The 12,683-nt window shown below is 40.8% G+C and overlaps 1 pseudogene; it reads left to right on the top strand.

The window, feature by feature from the left end:
* Nucleotides 1-9,433: 9,433 nt before the first annotated feature.
* On the top strand, nucleotides 9,434-12,392 carry LOC147622273 (KIN17-like protein pseudogene; annotated as a pseudogene).
* Nucleotides 12,393-12,683: the final 291 nt, after the last annotated feature.

The raw sequence follows: 12,683 nt of genomic DNA, 5'->3' as shown, positions 1-12,683 counted from the left end.
CTTGCAGATGAGTGCATAGAAAAGTGCGAAGCCTTGCTCTCTCAAATGGGTTTTCATGGTGGGGAAGTGCATCTTAAAAAAGATCCTGTTCTTTCTGGAGGTACAGGTGATGTTCTGCAAGATGTTTCAATGGGAGGAGCAAAAGCGAGAAGATTTTTGAGCAACCATGACACCAAACAAGTCAACGCAATGTGGAACTGTTGGAAACAGCTATGTGTCATCACCACAAATGTCAAAAGTAGACCAGATGTAGCCAACAAACGTATGGAAGTTTGGAAAAAACTCGACAATTTTTTCAAAGTCCTTAGACGACAAGTTGGTTCAAATACTTATGCAGATGATTTCAAAAACGCAATAAAGCTTTTGATCAAAGCTATCATAGATGCCTGGGGAGAAAAAGACATAACTTATTACTTGGTGAGTATTCAGACTTATCAAAACAGTTATAAATTGGTGTGTCCAGACTTATTACTTGTAATTTCTTAAATGTACTAACAAAAATTGTCTTTGTAGCATATTCTTTACTTGCATGGACCATATTTTGCTACAGAAGGACCACTTGCAACATGGAATACACAAGGAATGGAAAAGTCTCATTATCAAGCGAGAACTTCCTTTTTTAGATGTACCCGAAGAGGAGGAGGTGGACAAAGAAGAAGCAATGCACTAAACAAATTATTCAATTGGTTCTACAGGAGGCAATTACAAAGGATGAGATCAAAGACCCAGCAATCTGAAACTACACCAACACCTCAAGAAAGAGACTAATGATTACTAACACATTTGTACCTCTAACAAAAAATTTTGCTGAAATAAAATCGGTCCTTGCAAAATATTGTGTACATTAGTATTTGATTCTCTTGGGACTACTTGGCATGTCACCTCTGTATCTCAAAAATTTTCTCCTTCTATAACCTCCAAGAAGATTGATATCTGACACCTCAGCTGCAGCTGCATAGCTAGAGTAGCAAAGAAAGTATCCTGCTCTTGAGGCATTGAAACCTGCAGCATATCCAAAGATTCTAAGAGCAGCAGCTCTCTCCAGAAGCAAAACCTTGTTAGCATTTATTTGAAGGGGAGTATATCCCATGAACCTTGACAACACCTTCAAGGCAAATATTGGCAACTCAGCATCTTCAGAGAAGTTCATGTGGAATGCACAGAACACAGCCTTATCCAATGTAGGCAAGTAGTGCATGAGAGCAGATGAAGGCCTTCTTGACCTAGTTTCTGTAGATTTCACTCTGCTGCCTCTAGCTCTTCCCAGAAAATCATCCTTATCAAGCAATTCAATCTGCAAGACAAAAACCTCAATAAAAAAAAATTACAATCAGAATAACATTTAACAAAAGATTAAATGGAAGCTACCTTCTGCAACTCATCCTCAATTACTACTTTGTCTTTCATCAAGTTGCATGAGCCAACCCTTTCCACTTTATCAGAATCTGCCTGAAGCTTGAAATCTCTGCCAAAAGACTCAATACCTAACTCAATAAGCCTGTTCTCAAAATCCTCATCACTCAAGGAAGGTTTCCCCTCTTCCATTTTTTTAAGGCACAAGGCAAGTGCATCATTAGCAGGGATAAATGAGTCGTCAGATGTTTGCAAATCAAGTGCCAAAAACTCTTCCTTTGGCTCTACTTCTGTATCAATAAAGTCTTTGGCCACTTCACAAGCTTCTGAAATTGCTGCAATACAGTAGTCTTCTCTGATATTGAAGAGACATTGAAGATAGGAAAGAGGAATAAAATCTTTCTCATTGATATAGAAGAAAGGAAGGTTTGGAAGAGTAACAGAGGATTCAGATATGCTTGCTTCCTCTGAAGGCTCTTCAGTAATAGTGGAAGCCCTAAATTCTGCAACATCAAGATTGGCACTTTCTCTCTCCTCAGCTTGAACATCAATTTCTTCCTCTTCTAAAACTTCACATTTCTCTAACTTTGAAACTGTGGTGACATTTAAGTTTTCTTCCTCATTCTCTGCATCAATTTCTGGTTGTTGCTCTTTATCCTGTATTTCTGCTTTCAAAAATAGGAAGAAAAGAAAGGAGACATCCTTGGGGACAAGGTTGCAATGCTTTTTATGGATTGGACAAGAAATAAATGAAGGGCATGTGAAAGAGGTTCTATTTGAAAATCTACTGAACCTCTTTGTTACTTTGGCTTTCTCCACAAATAGCTGTGTAAAATCTGTAAGGTGACAAAAATCATGGTCTCCGATACGAAAACAATGAGCTTGAATTGACATTTCAAATTGCTTGTACTCATCTTCAAGAATGTCCTTTAGCTTCAACAAAACATCTGAAAGAGAAAACCTTGGATTGAAAATCTCCACTGCATCAATGTATATCTTCATATCATGACCATCTTGCAAAATAGCATTCAAGAGTTTCTCACTTGGGCTTTCTTCAACAAGTTCATGTCGACCCGCAACACCTTTACTCATTGAGATATTTGAGAAAAATGCCTGAAAAATTCTGATGAGCCAGAACGAAGCGAAAATGAAAGGTCCAAAAAAATTGGAATGCCTCTATCGCTTGGTGCGGGCTTTGACAATTCCAAGGTCTCGAAATAAATTTTTAGTTTTGCAAAATAGGGCTAGGAAGAGAATACGGTGCACAGCTTGATTTGACGCAAATAAGTGGTCCAAAACTGGGGAAAAAAATTGAAAGTGAGTTTTGAAAAATATATGTTGCGTGATTAAAACACATTAAATAGTGACCGTTTATGCCACGTGGCAATAATGATTACATGCCACGTGTACCCAACGGTACTTTGTACGACATATCCGAGGTATAAAAAGTTAATATTATTGAAAATATTCATATTTTTCTCCGACACTGTATCAAGCGAAAGCAGCCTACCTTTTATTTCCCAAACCTACTTTTCCCATATCAAGCGATTTCACAATTCCCTGCCCGAATCAAGCGATTACGCCTATCCGAGATCCTTGGATTCTCCTTATCGCTTCGTTCGAGACTTCTAGTTTTCTTTATTTCCTGCCCGAATCAAGCGATTACACTCATCCGATTCTCTTGGATTCTCCTCATCGCTTCGTTCGGGACTTCTACTTTTTTTTTATTTCGTGCCCGAATCAAGCGATTATCACTTTCCATTATCTTTGGATTCGCTCTATCGCTTCGTTCGGGCTACCTCATTTCTTTGTCCTATTATACAAATCGCTTCATCTGGTCTCTTTTTTAAGCTTCAATGGCAAGGACAAAGCAGACTGCAAGGAAAGTCTACCCACCATTGGAGACTGAAAAAGCTGAAGACAAGCCAGGACCTTCCAAACAAGAAAAGCCTCTTCCAAAGCCTCGTGCGAGGGCGACAGCAAGAAAGAGATTGAATTATCAGGTGAAGTCCTTAAGAGAGATAAGAGCAGCACAGAAATCTACAAGTCTTCTCATCCCTCGACTGCCATTTACTCGGGTTGTCAGGGACATATCAGAAAGGTTAGTTGGCAAAATGAGAAACACAAATCTTCAGAAAGTTCGATGGGAGACCCAGGCCCTCATGTGTCTTCAAGAGGCTGCTGAAGATTTTTTAATCGACTTTATGAATGATGGCTACATTGCTGCTGCATTTGCTCATAGGATCACTCTTATGAGCAAAGATTTGGTGCTGGTGTCCAGACTTAGATATAAGTTTGACAAAGCTTTGGAGCCTATTCCAAGTCAAGATATGAGAGCTTTTGAAATTCTTAATATCCCTCCAGCAAGGCAACCCAAGCAATCTGTTGTTATTGAAGATATTTCTCATCCTTATGATACAAGAAAAGCTCAGGATATCAAAGAAGAAGTTGAAAAAGAGAGAGAGCAGGAGAAAATTTCAGAGGATGCCATTCTTTCTCAGCAAGCTGAAATTCTCCATTCATCCAATTCAGAGCTTTATCAGAATGTGACAGGTCAAATGATAGTAGATGTGTCCATGCCTGGAGAGGATGAGGTGTATTGTGACATTGCCCCTGAGGACACAAGCATGCTTGTGAATCCTAATATTGAGATATCTGACACAGTCCTCTTCATCTGTCTGAGGTTTGTGTGGATTTGCTTTTGTTTTCTTGATGAATTTCTCAGAAACCATATTTTGTTGACATGTTTTGTTTGTGTCTCCAGATGTCTTATGAGGGATCTTCATGAATCAATGGCTGTGCAAGTGACAATTCTTGATCCCCTTGTTACACAGTGCCTTTTCAATAGGCAAGGGGATCTTGCAAGTTTTCTCAAAAACTTTGATATGCTTACCTGCAATTACATTGTGTACCCTTATGTTGAAGTGTAAGACTCATACTCAATTACCTTTTGCCTATTATAGACATGACAGTATTCATAACTCATTTCAGTACTCATATTATCACAGAGGCCATTGGAGTCTTATTATCATCAATCTATTGGATAGAGATGTGATCTTTATGAACTCTTTGGCATCCATCCATGGGAGAAGTAAAATGTAAGAATCAACTTTTCCATGGGTTGACCCTCAAATTTCTTGCATGATTTCAATTATTTGGTTGACCCTCAAAATTTTATGTTTGCAGTGCTGCCAAACTTATCTTGAGTTTTCTAGCTTCTACCTATGTAGACTACAAACTTGAAGATTTTAAGTACTTCAATCAGGAAGTTCCCTTGCAGAAAGACTCAACATCTTGTGGATGGATGGTTCTTGCTAATGCTTGGAGATTTCTTGAGTCAAGATTTAGAATGACAACACTTCCTGTAAGTTCATGAATGAAAACCATTGATTGATTTAGTGAATACATTTAGTGACCTGTTTTCTTACTTTCTTATTTTCTTTTGTCTTAGTTGCATGAGTATCCAGATTCTTGGGTAAGTTGGGTAAGGGAGAAGGCAGTGTCCATGGTTTTGAGCAGATCCATCAATCCATATGATCCTGATTCTCCCTTTCCACCTAATAAAGGAGCCAAGGATACAACTTCAAAGAAAAGGAAAAGGGAGAAGAAGGAAAGCAAAGACAAGGATGACTCATTCAAGAAGGAAAAGACCTCTGCCAAAGAGAAGAAGAAGAGAAAGAAGAGCCCTACCAAGAGCAGATCTTCCAAGGGGAAAAAGAGCCATTCTAAAGAGAAGAGCCATTCTAAAGTAAAGATCCCTCAGGCTACAGAGAAGATCCCTACCCCTCCTGTTAAATAGAAGAGCCCTAGCCCACTTGCTAAAGAGAAGACCCCTAGCCCACTTGTTAAAGAGAAGAGCCCTAGCCCACCTGCCAAAGAGATGAGCACTTCACCAGCTCAAGGGAAGACACCTATCAAAGAGAAAATCCCTAGTCCTCCTACCAAAGAGAAGAGCTCTTCTCCAGCTCAAGAGAAGACACCTATCAAAGAGAAGACCCCTGTCAAAGAGAGGAGTGCTGCTAAAGGTCTTCCTTTTCACTCACCAGTGAAATTTAAAATTCAGAAGCGTCGTTTGTCCAACAAAGGTAGTAAGAGGGCAAATGTTGGCTCTCCATTAAATTTCTTGTTCATGTTCCCCAAGAAGACTGCCAAGTCTCCAAGGCCAACCTCCACCAAAGAACCTTCTCCAAAACCAGACCCCACTGCCAAATCTCCCTCGCCAACACGTGAAGGTCTCAGAGAGGAGCCCAACTTACCACCATTAGGGGAATTCACTCTAAAGTCTTCCTCTCCAACACCTCAAGTGCTGAAAACTCCAGAACTTGAACCTCAATCAGCAAAATTTGATCGAAGCAAACAGACGAGAGAAAGATTCTCTAAAGATGCAGGGTCATCTCATGCCAAAAGGAAAGTTGATTTTGTAGAGTGATTCCACATATTGGATTTTGTTTTGTTCATTTTGTCCATATGAACACACCCTTTTTGGGACAAATTTCTGTACTTAAATTCAGTATCAATAATTTGATATTCAACTGTTAAACCTTGTTTTGTGTCGCGAACAATTTGTTAACCAATTTTGTGAAGAAGTCAAGACGAAATCTAGCAGAATATATTGATTACATTATTGGAGAAATCCTTTTCAACTATACAAACTTGCCCTTGCAAGTGGCTCAAATACAACTTTTTTTGGGAGGAGACATGTGATGCATGAGGTTACACTCTCCATCCTTGTACGGATAACAATATCATCTACTTTGAATCTATATTCAGGTTATATTTCATCCAGAAACTCAAGCGACTCTCTAACATGTTGTAGTCGCCAGTTTGATGTTACTATGAGTTTCCTGGGATCTATGAATGGATGGACTATGATGTTAAATTCAAACTCTGGACAATTCTCTTCAGAATCCAAAGGGACCCAACTACCAAGCTTGCTTTTCCATCTCCTATAGTCATAGCCCAAAACTAGGGATTGGCGACACAGTTGGTATGAGATGGACAAAGAATTTGGGCTTACTCTACAACTGATATTGTCCCCCATATGAAAAGTTTCCTTGGTACTCCATCCTTCTCCAAGTACAGTGTCCAGATCAGTCAGAGATAGTCTTCTATTAAGCCACATCGTTCTTGTCCTCTCCAATTCCATTGTTTTGAAACATGCCACAAAGACATGTATAGGCAAGAACCATTGAAGTTTAATCCTTCTTGAAATCCTTCCAGGAGACATTGCTTTAAGAATATCATCTTTGATTTTGGATTTGAAGCTTGTTATGGTATTTGGATCAGGAACTTTCCATTCTAGTGACATTATTGTGGGAATAGGTATGTCATACAATTCTCCATGAACACCTTCTCTTGATGGAACCCTGTATTCTGCAAAATACACAAATAAATCCACTGATTTGTAAAATGAAGGTGGTTTGTCTGCGTACATGACATCTGCAATCCCCTTGTGAATTGCTTTGAATGTGCCACTTAAGCTCTCAACAGGCTGCCACTCCACAGCTGTTGACGGAAAGATAACTGAAATGAAACAAACAACAAATATATCAGAAAGAGAAATATTGTGTTGTATCAAATAGATAAAGGTTTGTTGAATTACAGTAAGAATGGAGAATTGGATGTTCATCCAAGTTCAACACCATGTCTTTGGCCATGTAGACATGTTGAACTTTTGCAAGCCAGCCATTGTCGGTCACTTTGAATGCAAGAACACGACCTTTCCAATGGGATTTCACTTCATTTCGCTTGGTTCTTTTCACCCTGTGGGCACCTTTGCAAGAGGGAAGCATTGTTACCCAATCATTCACACGAAAAGACATGGGTTTCCAAACACCATCTTCTCTCGTGTTATGAAAATCACAAGAAGTTATATTATGAGAAGGACGACGTGAGGACGCCATAGAAGCTCACAGATAAGAGAAAAATAGTAAATCTTTTGAATAGTGAATCTTTTGAATAGTGAATCTTTTGAAAGTGCAAAGAAAGGAGAATAAACCATATGCCAAAATGAAGGGAAGGTGGAAAGTAGACGTCTGAAAAATTTGGTGTTTTGTCATTAATAGCGTTGTTTTCAAGGCCTGAAAAGAGGATTTCGTATCTTCATGCTTGATTTTTTGAAATAAAAAATGGAACAAGATGTCACTATTTTGGACCCAAACTTTAATGTTAGCCATCGTAAACGTCTAAATTTAGCCGTTTTAGCCGTTCGCCACTAAAATAGAACCGTTAAAAGGACATTTGGAGGAGACAAGAATGCCATACTTTTGTATACGTGTCAATTCACAATTGGACAATTTCTTAATCCTTAGATTAACAAACAGCCCTTTTCTAGCCGTTTTTGGCCCTAATGCATATATAGTGGATTTCCTACGATTCTCTCATCCTAATAGAGGTAGGGTGCAACTGTGAGCAATTTCCTAGTAAAAAGTTGCTTTGTGTATATTATGACCCCTTAAGCCCTTGGTTGGCTATAATAGCTAGAGGCCACCCCCTCATATATATAGTGGATTTCCTACGATTTTCTCATCCTAATAGAGGTAGGTTGCTTTGTGTATATTATGACCCCTTAAGCCCTTGGTTGGCTATAATAGCTCATATATAGTGGATTTCCTACAATTCTCTCATCCTAATAGAGGGAGGTTGCAACTGTGAGCAATTTCCATGTCCAAAACGTAGGCATGTCCACAATACTGAGAACAGGTGTTTCCCCTCACCAGTTTTTGTGGTCGGATGTAATCTATACAGGATTAACCACAACCCCACCTCCCTCCACGTGGGCAAAGGAGGTGGGGCTATTTCAAAATAACCACTCCTCCTGCAAGCGTGAGGAGGAGCCAAATCTCACATCTTCCAATGAAATTTTGAATTTGAATCTAAGAAGATCTCATCTCACATCTTTCAATGAAATCTTTGTATACATGCTTACATACCTATAGATACACACACTTATATATATTATGTATGTATGTGTATCTATAGGTATGTAAGCATGTATATATAAATAGTGTGCATGTGCATGTGCATGTGTGTGTGTGTGTGTGTGTGTGAGAGAGAGAGAGAGAGAGAGAGAGAGAGAGAGAGATTACATGTAAGTTGCATTTATTTGAGAGTGAGCACACCTCACCACTCATCCCTACCATTAAAATTTAATCTAAAATTTAATTAATTAAAATTATGTATATGTGTGTAAATCTATTTAAGTGTGTGTGTTTGTGTGTGTGTGTGAGAGAGAAAGAGAACGAGAGATAGAGAATAAAAAGTATCTTTTAATAAAATATAAATTAAAAGAGAGAGAAAGAGAATGAGAGATAGAGAATAAAAAGTATCTTTTAATAAAATATAAATTAAATAAAAAATATATATGTATATGTGTGTATACATGTGTGTGTGTGTGTATTTTTATTTACATTTATATATACATACATACATGTATATATATATATATATACATATATATATATATATATATATATATATATATGTTTGTGTGTGTGTGTGTGTTTAGATGTGTGTATGATATATCTATCTATATATTTAAAAGTGACCACAACTTATCACCCATCTCCGCACATTAAAATTTAATCAAAATTAATTAAATTATATCGATGTTTATATTTATATTTTTAAATACATGTATATATGTATAAATATATGTGTCTATGTATAGGTTTATGTATCTAAAATATAATATTGTATATACTATATATTTACATATGTGTATGTGTGCGTGAGAGAGAGAGAGAGAGAGAGAGAGAGAGATTGAGAGAGAGAGAGAGAGAGAGAGAGCGCTTCTATGTGTGGGAGAGTGTAAGAAGAGAGAGGTAGTGTGTGCATGCATGTGTGTATGTGTGTGTGTGTGAGAGAGAGAGAGAGAGAGAGCACGTGTGTATATGTGTGTGCATGTGAGAGAGAGAAGTTTCCGTGATAGAGAGAGGGAGAGGGTCATGTGCATGTGCATGTGTGTGTGTGAGAGAGAGAGATGGTTGTAGAGAGGGAATAGTTCTTTTCTGGAACCTTGGTCGGCCCCAGCAATCCGAGGGTGCAATACTAGTTCTCTACAACCTCAAACTCGCTTGCGTTTAGAGCGCGTGGGGTTTTTTTAAAGGCTCAAGCGAATCGCCAAAAAGCAGGTCTTTTTGCTTTTAGCTGTTGATGGTATATTTGGTGTGGGGAACAAGGCTTTTCATCTGCAGAACGAGAGGAGATCGGGATGACGAAGCTGGAACCCATGGGCCCCAAGGCCATCGCCAAGCGCGACAAGGCTCGAGCCCGCCAGAAGCTCAAGTGGTACTGCCAGAGCTGCAAGAAGCAATGCCGGGATGAGAATGGATTCAAGTGCCACTGCACCAGCGATGGCCACCTGCGGCAGCTGAGGCTGTTCGGGGAGAGCTCGGCGGCCTTCGTGGAAAGCTATTCAGCCATGTTCGAGAGCGCGTTCCTGGAGCACCTGCAGCGGAGCCACTCCCGCACCCGCGTGTCTGCCAACGCCGTCTACAATGAGTACATCGGCCACCGCCATCACGTGCACATGAATGCCACCAGATGGGCCACTCTCACAGAATTCGTCATGCACCTGGGCAAGGAGGGCATTTGCAAGGTCGACCAGACTCCCAAGGGCTGGTTCATTGCGTACCAGGGCAGTACGGCGGAGGCTCTGCTTCAAGAAACCCTTCAGAAGAAGCGGCGCAAAGCTGACATGGCCTATGAGGACAGGAAGGAGAGAGGCCTCCTGCAGCAGATCGAGACGGCTGCTCAGCAGACATCCATCATCCCAGCTATGCCTTCTCTTTCCATCACCCCCGTCACTGCAGACAAAGTTTCCTTCTCTCTCCGCCCTCCCCCAAAAGGCCAGGCCGTCATCGGCAAGCCCTCTTCTTTCCCACAGGAATCCGCATCCACTGCAAGGGCTGCCGCCGCTGTAGACTCCTCTGAGAAGCAGCAGAGGTGCTCATGCAAGGGCGCACCCAGCAGAAGAGCCAACTGGATCTTGGAGGGCCTGGTTGTCAAGGTCATGGCTCTCAACCGCTACTACAAGAAGAAGGGAGTCGTGCAAAAGGTGCTGGATGACAAGCATACTGCAGCAGTCCAGATGCTAGACACGGGTGACATACTCCACGTTGACCAGGCCGACCTTGAAACCGTCATCCCTCATCTTGGCGCCCTTGTCAGAATTGTCAATGGTACCTACCGAGGCTCCACCGCTGAGCTGCTCTCAGTTGACACCGCAAGCTTCTCCGCAGCTGTCCAGGTCGAGGGCGGCCAGGTTCTACCATCGATCGACTATGAAGACATCTGTAAGTTCGTTTGAGCCCTACCCTGGATGCAACATTCCAGTGCCTTATAAGCTCTGCGCCCTCTTTTGCACCGTGGCCCAAGCTCGGGTCACGGATTTCATGCTAACAAAAAGACTCGAATAAGCTTCAAAGTATAGGAATAGTGTTTGCATGGGAAACCATTGATTTCATGCTAACAAAAAGACACCTCAGCTCCAATGTACATCAGCTTCAAAATATAGGAATATACTGTTTGCATGGGGGGTTCGAGCTTCTCCAACCCCCCTTGGACTTGTTTCTTATTTGAATTTCATCTTTGATTTCGATCTTCTCTTACATAGCCATGTCTTTGGTGTGCTTGTGTGCATGTGTGCTTGTCCTTTGTTGGACATGTCATCTTGAGCTCTCTTTTGTTTCATTTTATGCCACTTTTTAACCAGATATTTATATGATATTTTTAGGGATATTTCCCATATTTCTTAGGCTATTTTGGGCATTTTTATTAGTCGTGGACATTTATTCTCTAGTGCTACTGGCCGCCTACTCTACATTAGATGTATATAAGCATAGCCATTGTGCTTTCATAATTCATTCAATACATTCAATACTTTTTAGTTCTTGGCTCAGTGTTGGATCTCTTGGCTGTCTACTCTCTCTTGTGTGATCTCTATTTGCTTCCGCTTCATATTCACATATTCTCACATGGTATCAGAGATCTTGTGCTTCCACAGATTAGCAAGAAGAGTTTTCAGCCTGTGTTTTTTTTTCCCCCTCTCTGCTCCCTTGGTGGCTGCATCTTGGAGATCTACTTCATCGCACAAATCAGCATTTTTCTGCTGCATTTTTTTTCCTAGCTCTCCCTCTCGTCTCCTAATTTTGTATTCTGGCCTTACCTCGGACTAACGGTAGCATTGTGCACTTGCTCCATTAGCCTCTCCCTCCCTTACTTCATCGTGCATTGGGTCGGCTCTCGTCTTCACCCGTGTGCCTTGATCTCCAGTAGGAGTATAGTTCTACATCTTTCTTTCACCTCACCTACCATCTAGGGAGGAGTGGGCCACCTCCAGGTACCTACTTGTAGCCTTTCTGTCGTAAATTCAAGAGGAGCATTCCATGGCTTCTAGACCGACTGTCATCTCTTCATCCATTCCTCAACTTCCCAAGGAATCTATCTTAGATGGAACCAGTTATCTTGATTGGGCACTACAGATAAAGACTCTCCTTCGGTATCATCGGTTATGGGGTATTGTTTCTAGTACTAATGCCTTTCTCGATGCTACTTCTCCTCAGGCTGAGATTGACGCCTGGGTTGACAAAGATGCAAGGGTTCATGCCTTTATCTTCTTCAACATAAAATCCTCTATTGCTCGTCAATTTGATGACAATGATGAGGAAATTGCAGAAGAGTTGTGGGATACCATCCAGAGGAGGTATCACCGTGAACTCTGCTCAAAAGGTAGCCTTGGATAATTAGCTCTCCAATTTGACGATTGTCAATACTGCAAACATCATGGATTTTGTTTACGGAGTTCATAACCATTGAGAAGAAGCAGTTGGTCTCTTTGGGGAGCAAATCTACCGACGAGGACTTTGTCAATCAGCTCCTCACCAAATTGCCCGACACTTTCTTTGCTTTTTTTGATACTATATCACTTCTTCCTTCTACTCTTGATCTACATATCATCGTTGGCATGCTTTAGGATAGGGCCATGAGAAAGAAGACCAGCCAGGGTACTTCCGAGACCCTTCTTCAGATTAAGGGCAAAAGCAGTCCAAGGTTTCCATGAGCAACAAAGGTGACCACAAATCTGCCAACAACAATCCCTCTCACAAGGAGCTTACTTGTCATTATTGTGGTCTCAAAGGTCACATTCAGACTGATTGTTGTAAAGAGAGAAGGTGGTTCTGCTAAGAAACCCTCCAATCAAACCTCTTCATCCACTAACCAAACTCAAAAATCCTTCCATCAAGGAGATTGTCTTCGTTGGTATTGACGAGCTTCCCTCTGACTCATGTTTTTTCCACCTCACGTCTTACGGATTGGGTGGTTGATAG

The sequence above is a fragment of the Cibotium barometz genome, chromosome 29, assembly GCF_041138505.1.
Source record: "Cibotium barometz isolate CiBa-2024 chromosome 29, ASM4113850v1, whole genome shotgun sequence".
NCBI classification, from domain to species: domain Eukaryota; kingdom Viridiplantae; phylum Streptophyta; class Polypodiopsida; order Cyatheales; family Cibotiaceae; genus Cibotium; species Cibotium barometz.
This window is presented reverse-complemented; position numbering and strand designations above follow the sequence as displayed.